This window comes from Neoarius graeffei, chromosome 14 (genome assembly GCF_027579695.1).
Source record: "Neoarius graeffei isolate fNeoGra1 chromosome 14, fNeoGra1.pri, whole genome shotgun sequence".
NCBI lineage: Eukaryota > Metazoa > Chordata > Actinopteri > Siluriformes > Ariidae > Neoarius > Neoarius graeffei.
The window spans coordinates 54,220,191-54,232,587 of NC_083582.1; the positions used below are offsets into that span (position 1 = coordinate 54,220,191).

General features: G+C 41.3%; 1 protein-coding gene across 6 annotated transcripts in view; it reads left to right on the forward strand.

Moving 5' to 3' along the window:
- ndst2b (N-deacetylase/N-sulfotransferase (heparan glucosaminyl) 2b) overlaps positions 1-12,397 on the forward strand; it is a 116,777-nt gene that overhangs the window by 76,269 nt on the left and 28,111 nt on the right. The window contains exon 1 of one of the 6 annotated variants that reach the window (XM_060940029.1): positions 3,814-3,911. The exons of 4 other annotated variants lie outside the window; for them this stretch is intronic. The gene's annotated coding sequence lies outside the window, so the exon portion shown is untranslated. Of the gene's footprint in view, positions 1-3,813; positions 3,912-12,397 lie in introns of those variants that run through there. One more of the 6 variants, XM_060940030.1, reaches the window with a different exon arrangement.

Here is a 12,397-nt window from a genome sequence, read left to right on the forward strand (position 1 = left end):
TGACCACAGAACAGTTTTCCACTTTGCCACAGTCCATTTTAAATGAGCCTTGGCCCAGAGAAGACGTCTGCGCTTCTGGATCATGTTTAGATACGGCTTCTTCTTTGAACTATAGAGTTTTAGCTGGCAACTGAGGATGGCATGGTGAATTGTGTTCACAGATAATGTTCTCTGGAAATATTCCTGAGCCCATTTTGTGATTTCCAATTCTAAGGTCCCTTCACTGGCTTCCAGTAAGCTACAGAATTGACTTTAAAGCATTGCTGCTGGTGTACAAATCTCTAAATGGTACAGGGCCCAATTACCTCTCTGATATGTTGCAGCGGCCTAACCCAATCAGATCTACCAGATCGCAACAGAAAAATTTACTATTAAAACCTGTTGTTAAAACAAAGTGTGGTGAAGCAGCTTTTAGCTACTATGCAGTGCAGCTATGGAACCAACTGCCAGAGGACATTAAAAATGCTCCTGCTGTTGGCAGCTTCAAATCTAGGTTAAAGACCAAGCTGTTTTCAGATGCTTTCTGTTAAATAATTAATATTGTCTTCTTTACATGTTTTATAATCTGTACTTTTACAGTTTCTGCATGTTTCAAATTTAACTTTATTCTATTTTATTCTGCTGTTTTTTCTTCTCCCCCTATTTGAACTTCTACTTCATTTTATTATTTTATTTCTACTATTGTTTAATTCTTATTATATTTTTCCCATTTATTTTATGTAATTTTATTCTCTATTGTTTACTGTTTTGCTTTTACTTCTGTAAAGCACATTGAACTGCCACTGTGTATGAAATGTGCTATATAAATAAACTTGCCTTGCCTTGCCTTCCAATACAGAAGCATGCCTGTATGTGATACAGTGCCGTCTAAGGGCCCGAAGATCATGGGCACCCAGTATGGTTTTCCAGCCTTGACCCTTACGCACAGAGATTCTTCCAGATTCTTTGAATCTTTTGATGATATTATGCACTGTAGATGATGATATGCTCAAACTCTTTGTAATTTTACACTGTCGAACTCCTTTCTGATATTGCTCCACTATTTGTCGGTGCAGAATTGGGGGATTGGTGATCCTCTTCCCATCTTTACTTCTGAGAGCCGCTGCCACTCCAAGATGCTCTTTTTATACCCAGTCATGTTAATGACCTATTGCCAATTGACCTAATGAGTTGCAATTTGGTCCTCCAGCTGTTCCTTTTTTGTACCTTTAACTTTTCCAGCCTCTTATTGCCCCTGTCCCAACTTTTTTGAGATGTGTTGCTGTCATGAAATATCAAATGTCAAAAGTGAGACATTTTGATATGTTGTCTATGTTCTATTGTGAATACAATATCAGTTTTTGAGAAAATGTATCATTTAAAGAGAAAAATTAGGTGATTTTAAATTTCATGACAACAACACATCTCAAAAAAGTTGGGACAAGGCCTTGTTTACCACTGTGAGACATCCCCTTTTCTCTTTACAACAGTCTGTAAACGTCTGGGGACTGAGGAGACAAGTTGCTCAAGTTTAGGGATAGGAATGTTAACCCATTCTTGTCTAATGTAGGATTCTAGTTCTTCAACTGTCTTGGGTCGTTTTTGTCGTATCTTCTGTTTTATGATGTGCCAAATGTTTTCTATGGGTGAAAGATCTGGACTGCAGGCTGGCCAGTTCAGTACCCGGACCCTTCTTCTACACAGCCATGATGCTGTAATTGATGCAGTATGTGGTTTGGCATTGTCATGTTGGAAAATGCAAGGTCCTCCCTGATAGAGACGTCGTCTGGATAGGAGCATATGTTGCTCTAGAACCTGGATATACCTTTCAGCATTGATGGTGTCTTTTCAGATGTGTAAGCTGCCCATGCCACACGCACTAATGCAACCCCATACCATCAGAGATGCAGGCTTCTGAACTGAGCGCAGATAACAACTTGGGTTGTCCTTCACCTCTTTAGTCTGAATGACACGGCGTCCCTGATTTCCATAAAGAACTTCAAATTTTGATTCGTCTGACCACAGAACAGTTTTCCACTTTGCCACAGTCCATTTTAAATGAGCCTTGGCCCAGAGAAGACGTCTGCGCTTCTGGATCATGTTTAGATACGGCTTCTTCTTTGAACTATCGAGTTTTAGCTGGCAACAGCGGATAGCATGGTGAATTGTGTTCACAGATAATGTTCTCTGAAAATATTCCTGAGCCCATTTTGTGATTTCCAATACAGAAGCATGCCTGTATGTGATGCAGTGCCGTCTAAGGGCCCGAAGATCACGGGCACCCAGTATGGTTTTCCAGCCTTGACCCTTACGCACAGAGATTCTTCCAGATTCTCTGAATCTTTTGATGATATTATGCAGTGTAGATGATGATATGTTCAAACTCTTTGCAATTTTACACTGTCGAACTCCTTTCTGCTATTGCTCCACTATTTGTCGGTGCAGAATTAGGGGGATTGGCGATCCTCTTCCCATCTTTACTTCTGAGAGCCGCTGCCACTCCAAGATGCTCTTTTTATACCCAGTCATGTTAATGACCTATTGCCAACTGACCTAATGAGTTGCAATTTGGTCCTCCAGCTGTTCCTTTTTTGTACCTTTAACTTTTCCAGCCTCTTATTGCCCCTGTCCCAACTTTTTTGAGATGTGTTGCTGTCATGAAATTTCAAATGTCAAAAGTGAGACATTTTGAAATGTTGTCTATGTTCTATTGTGAATACGATATCAGTTTTTGAGATTTGTAAATTATTGCATTCTGTTTTTATTTACAATTTGTACTTTGTCCCAACTTTTTTGGAATTGGGGTTGTACTTTTAGGACGTGTGTGAAAATCTGATGTTGTTTTAGGTCATATTTATGCAGAAATATAGAAAATTCTAAAGGGTTCACAAACTTTCAAGCACCACTCTGTCTGTCTGTCTGTCTGTCTGTCTGTCTGTCTGTCTGTCTATCTTTCTATCCTAATTGTGTTTTCTTGTTTAATCTCATGCCTCCCTATATTTTTACCTTTTTCAGTCTTTCCATTTCAGTATCTCTGACACTCTGTCACCACCATCCTCTTAATCATTTTAAAAACCTGACTGAGAAAAGGGCACTTGATTGATGGGTAGGTTTCATACAGGGTCCCCATGTGTTATGATGGATGTTTAAGTCACAGGCCACAAAGATCCTGGTCCCTTCAATCTATGCCTGATGAAAAAAAAATTTTTTTTTTTCTTAATTTGATTTTTGCTCATGTTGTGGACCGACAGCCTGAATCTGTGTAAAGGTTTGTAAGTTGTGTTTAAATTGTGTTCATGACAAAAGAGAAGGAGAAAGAAAGAAGAGGGACAGAGAGAGAGAAAGAGCCTGTCAGGGATTCTGTGTGGGTAATGAGTAGTGAAAGCTCTTAATAACCGTTTGTGTTTGTGAGAGTGTTTTCCAAACTGGACCTGACAACAGTCGAGGGTGTCTCTATGCTGGCCATTTCACTTTGACCGATAGCTGTAATAATTCATAGACTGGGAATGAAGACACGTGTTTAAACTGTGTACTGCCATAAAAACAATCCAGAGCATTCTATGAACTTGCCTTGAGGTTTGCCTGTGAACATGCTGGCAGCACAGCTGATTGCCTGCTGCCGAAGGATCCTCAAGAGACTTTCCTTCATCATTTCTGAGTTTATAATACATGTCTCTCTCTTGTTGTGCATTATAGTCCAGTCTATCTGTGTAATATGGAACCATGGTTGACTGATATGTTTTTTTAAGAGTCAATGCCGACATTGTAGCATTTAAGTCACATGATTTTTCTGTTGCAGTTACCATATTTGGCACTGAATATGTGTCATTGCTGAATAACATGAATACAAACAGTCCTCTAAATGGCAGCGATGACGAAGATAGACAAGGATATGGAGAGGAGTGTTTCCAGGATCAGTCAAATTCAGTAGAGTAAAATATATTTATTTTTATTTATGAAACATACACACTTATGTCAGTTTTAAAATGTTATACTATGAAATCTGTTTTGATAGCTACATAATACTACCTACATGTGTAATTATCAGTAGTGTCTCGATAGTGTATAAAGACGAGGGTCTGTCGACAGTATAAAGGAAGGCAGCCATTTTACAGAGCCACAGCTTTTCTTTTCTTTTTAAAGCATATGCTCTGTTGATTTAGTCTGAAGGTTACAATATACCACCTCCTCACCTTGTCGTGATGTGTTTCTCAATTAAGAATTTCACTTATGAAAATAGGAAGTGATGTTTAATTTGAAACTTTAATGCCGTAATGAAGCTACAACGCATTCTAGCGTTCAACATGCAGAACCCCGGCTTTGACATCTTGCTATTTAGTACACTGGGAATGAGGTGTGAGAACATACTGCGGTGCAAAGCACTTAGTCATTGCGTGCGTGTGTGTGTGTGTGTGTGTGTGTGTGTGTGTGCACGTGCGGGCATGTGCGTGGATGGTTAGCAGCAGCAGTTGGCTCCGTTGACGAAAATCTTTGGTCGAAGGGGTACTGGAGTCATTCTTCTCTAGGGAAATGGAAATGTTTTGACATTAAGAATCAGATTATTGCAACACATCCTGCTTAGGAAGGATGTACAAAAGCCTGCAGACTCTGAGTTAAATTCACACACTCCCTTTCTTGCTTCCTCCCTTACACCCCTAACCCACCCTCATTCACTCTTAAATAGGCTACTGAACAACACACTCTCTCTCTTGTTCATGTGTACACGTTGTACCTCTTTCTTTCACACTTAATGCTCACTCTTGCTGTCCCTTTCATCCTCTTCCTTCCTTCTCTTGTACCCCTGGCTCTCTTTTCATAGGCACCGTTCAGAGGCTGATCTCTGAGCTAATGAAGTGCTATTTAACCCAAATCCTTCATTGTTAAATATTTATTCTTGGTTAATGAGGGAGATTATCTTTGAGCAGCTTTGCTTCACAGAAGATAGATAACAAGGCAGCAATAAAACTCTCTCCTCTGTGGATGGCAGCTCCTGACCTTAAATATTATAAGTTTGTGTTCGGGTAAAAAGTAGTTCTAACTAGATAACTACACAACGACAATAGTAAGCGTGTAGCTTTCACACTGGGCGTGGTTTTTAAAGGCAGTGATTTTGGTAAAAGCCAGAAAAAAAATCAGCTGTTTTTCAATGCAAAATAAATTAATAGATTTTCAAAGTAAACACAGCCCCTCCATTCACACCCCACAAAACAATTTCATGTCATTGCATAAGCAAGAATTCCTGGATGCTAGTATAAGAAAGGGAGCTTTCTGATTTTTTAGGCAGCATGACTGACAGATGCCCCTTTGTCCTGATTAGTTGGATTCTGGTAATCGTCAGATTTATTTTAATGACAGTTGCTGAAAGGTTCATTTTGACTTTAAAGTAGCTGACCCAACCTTTAAATGACAAACGGCATATGCTCATCATAATAAAACAGTGTATGCTAATCTTTAAAGCTATAATCTATGAAAGCTGTAATGGATTATGTGTTGGAAATGAGATGAATAAGCAATTACTGAAAAATAAAATGACGATCAAAAATGGCTTGGTTTAAAGGTAGACTGCCTTTCAGATTTTTCAAGTCTAGGTCATAAACAAATTTTCCCTGATACCCGATTACATTTGTTTAGTGGACTGAAAGCGACTGAATTCGAATCACAGACTTCCAATTTTATTTATTTATTTATTTTAAATAGAACAATTAATGAATTTAAGGCCATGTGGCCCTAAACTCTCCGCTATTTTTTCCTGCTTCACCATGACCCAATTCAAGATACTACATCATGCATTGCATGGTGGGCTTTCCCCGTTTGCGCAAGGCATTGTAGGATACAAATTTGAAACAGGAGAGAAAAATGGAGGACGTGAGTGTGTGACTAAAACGTGGAAGACCAACTACAGTAACAGAAGGCAAGAAGAAAAACGATATGTTGTGAAGGAAAGGAAACGCAGGACCAAACTAATAAATATTGGCGGTCAGCGAACACCTTGGTGTGATCAGCTGTTCGTTTAGCCACAGACTGATGTAACTGTCAGTGCATGGTCAAGGTAAACCTGTAGATGGCAGTAATGCAACACTGTCGATGCCGGCTGTCGTAAAACCCAAAAGAAGAAGAAGGAGGTAAACCTGCGCATGCGCACACAGACTTCCTTGGTCTGCTTGACTGCACGAAGCAAGCAATTTCATGCACATTAGTTGCTCAGGAATCCCCTGAAATTAAATAACTTCCCAGCCTCAGAATGGCCTGATATTTTGTGAGATATTACAGAAATAAACATATATCACAATGGCCAAATTTCACAGGGAACTAAATTTCACCAATTTTATGAAATCGAAAGGCCATCTCGCTTTAATGTTATGTTATTCAAAACAATATAATATAGCCTAATAATTGGTGACTGTGATGTAATCTAGTTAATAATATATTCTGTTTTGGAAATAAAACATCATTTTAATAAATATTAAACAAAAGTTTAAAATGAAAATGGCAACTCAAAGTGAGATAGTCAATAATGTAATTAAGATTGTGCTGAACTTCTTTTGAGACAAAACAACCTAAGGTCATGAACTTGCATAGCTTGCTCTCTCTCTCTCTCTCTCTCTCTCTCTCACACACACACACACACACACATACACACATATTCAGCTTTCTAGTCCAGGCTTTGACACAACACTGTCCTGCTTCCTCCAAACATCTTTAACAGCCTCTGAAAGGGCCCCTGTGGGGAAGGTAAATTCATGCTGCCATTTTTGTTGTACTTCAGTTGCACTAAAGAACATGTCAAAGCCTGCTCTGCAAAGGTTCATGAGTTGCTGAAGGCTTACAGCATAATGAGAGGCCAAGTTTAAGGTTTGCTGGAATGATTGCATTAAAATATGATTTTAATCATAGGTTGTGTTTCATTGCACCATTAAACACACCCCAAAAATGTGCAGTTTGACCAGACAATGGCAAATCTTGATCTTGTAACTGTACAAGTCCATCCATTATCCTTAACCGCTTATCCTGTACAGGGTTGCGGGCAAGCTGGAGCCTATCCCAGCTGACTATGGGCAAGAGGCAGAGTACACCCTGGACAAGTTGCCAGGTCACTGCAGGGCTGATGCATAGAGACGAATAACCATTCACACTCACATTCACACCTACGGTCAATTTGGAGCCACCAGTTAACCTAACCTGCATGTCTTTGGACTGTCGGGGAAACCGGAGCACCCGGAGGAAACCCACGCGGACACGGGGAGAACATGCAAACTCCACACAGAAAGGGCCCTGTCGGCCACTGGGCTCAAACCCAGAACTTTCTTGCTATGAGGCAACAGTACTAACCACTACACCACCATGCTGCTAACTGTATAAGTGTTGATCTTTTAATATGAACACTGTGTGGATCTACTGCTTTGCTACTACCGCTTTGCTTAACTAGTTCTTAGCTCTTCAGAAGTAGGTATTTGATGTTAGTCTATAGCCAAGTTCACTAACAAGCTAGCTCGGCTAAGTATTATACTGTGCAGTTAAAACCAGTAGCCATGTTTGCTATCTAGCTAACCTTTAGCTAGCTGTTATTGTGTAATTAAAACCGGTGTCTAAACTAGCTAACACAAGCAGACAGTCATTTATATCCCCCGCCCTGTATACCAAGTTTCAAGATATTATTTGTCACATTTTTCAAGTTCTGCTGCAGGAAACCGACCCTACCCAATTTACACTGACCTCAGCAGCCCCTGGCATAAGCCCACCGGACCTTTGGTCCAGGTGAGCTAAAAATTAAAATTTCTCACATTTCTTAGTATCAAAAGGCACAGATACATTACTTAATTAACACATATACCAACTTTCAAGACCATACCAGTCATAGTTTTCAAGTTCTGCTCCAGAATCAAAGCCTACCCCCAAGACTAACCTGAGATACTAAGTCTGAAATTGTTTCCATGGAAACATGAAAAATTTAAATTTCTCAAATTTCTTAGTATGAAAAGGCACATCTACATCACCTTGTTAACATGTATACCAAGTTTCAAATACATATCATGAATAGCTTTGGATATATGCTCCGGAAACGAACATTGCTCTTAGAAACTAAGTCAAAATCTATTTTTTATGTAAAAATTTAAAAATCCTTACCCCCCCCTCCAAAAAAAAAATACAAATAGCAAAAGGCAACAGTTCACATGTTGCTTGATATGTATACAAAGTTTCTTGAAGATATCTTCAGTAGTTTTAAAGATATGCCCCAGAAATGAAAATGTGACCGGACGGACAGAACCCGTTTCTATATCCCCCGCCAAACTTTGTTTGGGCGGGGAATAATAAGGTGGACTGTTATATTTGTAGTGACAAAGCATATAAATAGTAGACATTTGCCCCTTTTCCACCAAAGCAGTTCCAGGGCTGGTTCAGGGCCAGTGCTTAGTTTGGACCCGGGTTTTCTGTTTCCACTGACAAAGAACTGGCTCTGGGGCCAGAAAAACCGGTTCCAGGCTAGCACCAACTCTCTGCTGGGCCAGAGGAAAGAACCGCTTACGTCAGCGGGGGGGCGGAGTTGTTAAGACCAACAACAATAAGACCGCGAAAGATCGCCATTTTTAAGCGACGAGAAGCAGCAGCTGTACAAACGCGAAGTCATCCATTATTATTATTGTTGCTGCTGCTTCTTCCGTGTTGTTTTTGCTCCGATATTCGCGCCAAGGTTTATGCAAACGTAGCGACGTAACTGACGTATACAGCGACGCAATGACGTATACAACGACGTAACTGACGTATACAGTGACGTAATGACGTGTCTTCCCTTAGCACCGCGAGCTATGGAAAAGCAAACTGGTTCTCAGCTGGCTCGCAAGTTGAACGAGTTGTGAACCAGCCCTGGAACTGATTCGGTGGAAAAGGGGTAATTGTGAATACTGTCTATGGAAAAAAAATAATTCATATAATGTACATTCTCGGTTGTTCCTCTTCCTCATATTATGTGATGTTTGTATTAGAGGGCATCTTACACCTCCTCTCCATCTCTAAAGCAGAGGAGACATTTCAGAGTGCTGATAGCTTCCAACACTCATACAGATCTTTCCCCGTGGGCCAGTAATGGAGCTCTGTGTGTATGGCTATCTCTGTCTGCGAGAATGGAACAGAAAAACAGGAATGGCACACAAGAGAAAATGACACTTTACACAGTAGCCAAGAGGAACACTGAATTGGAAATTTGAGTGTTGTCTTGCTTTATTTTAGGGTAATAAGTCTGGAGGTATTCTCCATTACCACCATCTCTCCCCAGGCTGATGTGATTGTGTTGTCACTCAGTGGAGTGGCATTCTAGGACCCTTGTGCCACTGTGTGGTTACAAACAGCATTGCACTTTTGCTAAAGCGGCCAATTGTTTCTGTTATGCACACAATGACAGAGGTGTTCTGAGTCATCACACATCGGCTCTTATCAAAGGGAGGATAGGAACTCTGTAACAGTGTTTATCTGAGTGTGAGCACAGACAAAACCGACACTAGTTATTTTTTTGGCAGCCGAAGCTAATCTGTTTAAATGGTGCCTTGTATATATGCTGAGCCAGCTCTTTTTTTTGTTGTTTTTTTTTTTTAATCGCCCTAATTTGTCATGCTATGGTTTTTGGAGATTAGTTTTTAGAAATGTCTTATTAAAGATAGAGTTGTGCCTAATGCTTTAGGCTCATTCCATATTCCGGACCTGGTGTGAGACAAGACCTTGAGGCAACTCCTGCGGAAAACTTCATTTCCCTCTCTCTGTCTAAACTCCTATCTACAGACTTTTCCTCTTCTTTCTCAAGGCATCGGTTTTCTCTCCATAGTATTTAAAGGTTGCAGAGTGCATCTTCCTGGATTATACTGTCTGTAGTATTTACACATTCATTTGATAAACACGGGCAGCACGGTGGTGTAGTGGTTAGCGCTGTCGCCTCACAGCAAGAAGGTCCGGGTTCAAGCCCCGTGGCCGACGAGGGCCTTTCTATGTGGAGTTTGTATGTTCTCCCCGTGTCCGCGTGGGTTTCCTCCGGGTGCTCCGGTTTCCCCCACAGTCCAAAGACATGCAGGTTAGGTTAACTGGTGACTCTAAATTGACCGTAGGTGTGAATGTGAGTGTGAATGGTTGTCTGTGTCTATGTGTCAGCCCTGTGATGACCTGGCGACTTGTCCAGGGTGTACCCCGCCTTTCGCCCGTAGTCAGCTGGGATAGGCTCCAGCTTGCCTGCGACCCTGTAGAACAGGATAAAGCGGCTAGAGATAATGAGATGAGATGAGTATTTAAAGGTTGCAGAGTGCATCTTCCTGGATTATACTGTCTGTAGTATTTACACATTCATTTGATAAGCGCGGGCGGCACGGTGGTGTAGTGGTTAGCGCTGTCGCCTCACAGCAAGAAGGTCCTGGGTTCGAGCCCCGTGGGCGGCGAGGGCCTTTCTGTGTGGAGTTTGCATGTTCTCCCCGTGTCCGTGTGGGTTTCCTCCGGGTGCTCTGGTTTCCCCCACAGTCCAAAGACATGCAGGTTAGGTTAACTGGTGACTCTAAATTGACCGTAGGTGTGAATGTGAGTGTGAATGGTTGTCTGTGTCTATGTGTCAGCCCTGTGATGACCTGGCGACTTGTCCAGGGTGTAACCCGCCTTTCGCCCGTAGTCAGCTGAGATAGGCTCCAGCTTGCCTGCGACCCTGTAGAACAGGATAAAGCGGCTAGAGATAATGAGATGAGATGATTCTGCACAACTTCAATGCAAGTTCACTTGACTGTATAAAGACACAGGCACATACATTTTTTTTCTATCACATCTGAATGACTGTTTGTTCATTGAGGGATGATTGAAGCTTATTTTGAGATCTTAAAAAAAAGAAAAAGGCTCTAGCATTGACAATCCGAGTCATTGTGTGTGTGTCCATGTGTGTAATCCAGTGGAAAACTCAGCAGATGGCCCACTCTCGTTTCCCTATGAGGGGTCAGAGTTGCCTTGGTGTGTTGCCATGCACTCAGGAGAACGACTCAGGCAGGCTTTTAGCACCAGGAAGGTGGGGAGAGTGGAATTTAGTTGAACTACCTATTGAGGTTACTATATTTATCAGCTTTTAGACAGAATGACATCTGGAGCCAAACAGAACTAAAGTTAAACAGTGCAGACATTTTATCGGTGCCTTGGATTGTATTAAAATGTCTTAAATTCAAATTTATATAGTCTTTAATTTTAGGCCACAAACTATGATGATCTACCTGGATGAAGAATGAATAATAATTCTAAGGTCAAAGCATTCTTAACCTGGGGTCATTTTATTGTTTTATATGAGCATGTGTGGAAAAACGTTGGACATTATGTTGGATAATGCAGAGTTACTGACTTGAAGCTGAGACATGCATGAAATTGAAGCTAGTGTACACAAAATACAGGGACATGTCAATACGAGGAAATTATAATTTCAACCACAAATTGCTGGAGAACAACTCTTGCTGGTGATCCAACTGCTCTGAAGCTCACTGCATACTGACAAATATTTTTGCCCTTGCATATAATTTGTTTTGAAATTATTTTATTTTTATATACAGTGGATATAAAAAGTGTACACATCCTGTCAAAATGATCGGTTTTTCTGATGTAAAAAAAAAGCGACCACGATAAATAATTTCAAAACTTTTTCCACCTTTAATGTGACCTATAACTTGTAAAATTCAACTGAAAAACAAACAAATCTGTTAGGGGGAAAACATCCATCCATTATCTGTAGCCACTTATCCTGTACAGGGTCGCAGGTAGACTGGAGCCTATCCCAGCTGACTATGGGCAAGAGGCAGGGTACACCCTGGACAAGTTGCCAGGTCCTCGCAGGGTTGACACATACAGGGCCCGTCTACACGAGTACGCGGCCTCACCCAATACGCTGTCGTTTTGAAAAAAATCTCCGTAAACACGGCATCGTTTCCAGAAATATCTGCGTCCACACGGATTCACTGGAAATGACCCAAAACGCTGTAGTACATATGCCAGGCCTGTATGTGGCGCTGTGATGCCGCCACACCAATACACTAAAACCGGAAGAGAAGCCATGGAGCATGCGTATAAAGGTCACGTGCTGTTTACAAACAAGCTCATAACACGAGAAGAGGACGATCATGGCCAGCGCAACTCTGAGAGGAAGAGGAGAGTCTTTTGTGTGGACCGACAATGAAGTGGAACTATATGGTAGAAGCCTGTAGTCCACCATTGTTGTTGTTATGACGCGTCTAGCGGCGGAGGCTGAGGTTAAAGGTTAGAGAGGCGGGGCTTATATGTCATCGTTTCTGAAAAAAATCCGCATTCGCCGTCCAGACGACTCCGGGCTATCCGGCGTTTTAGGATTTTCCCACTCTGGGACCCGTTTTCAAAAAATACCGGTTTCACACCTCGAAAAAGCCAGATCCGTCTGGACGCGAGG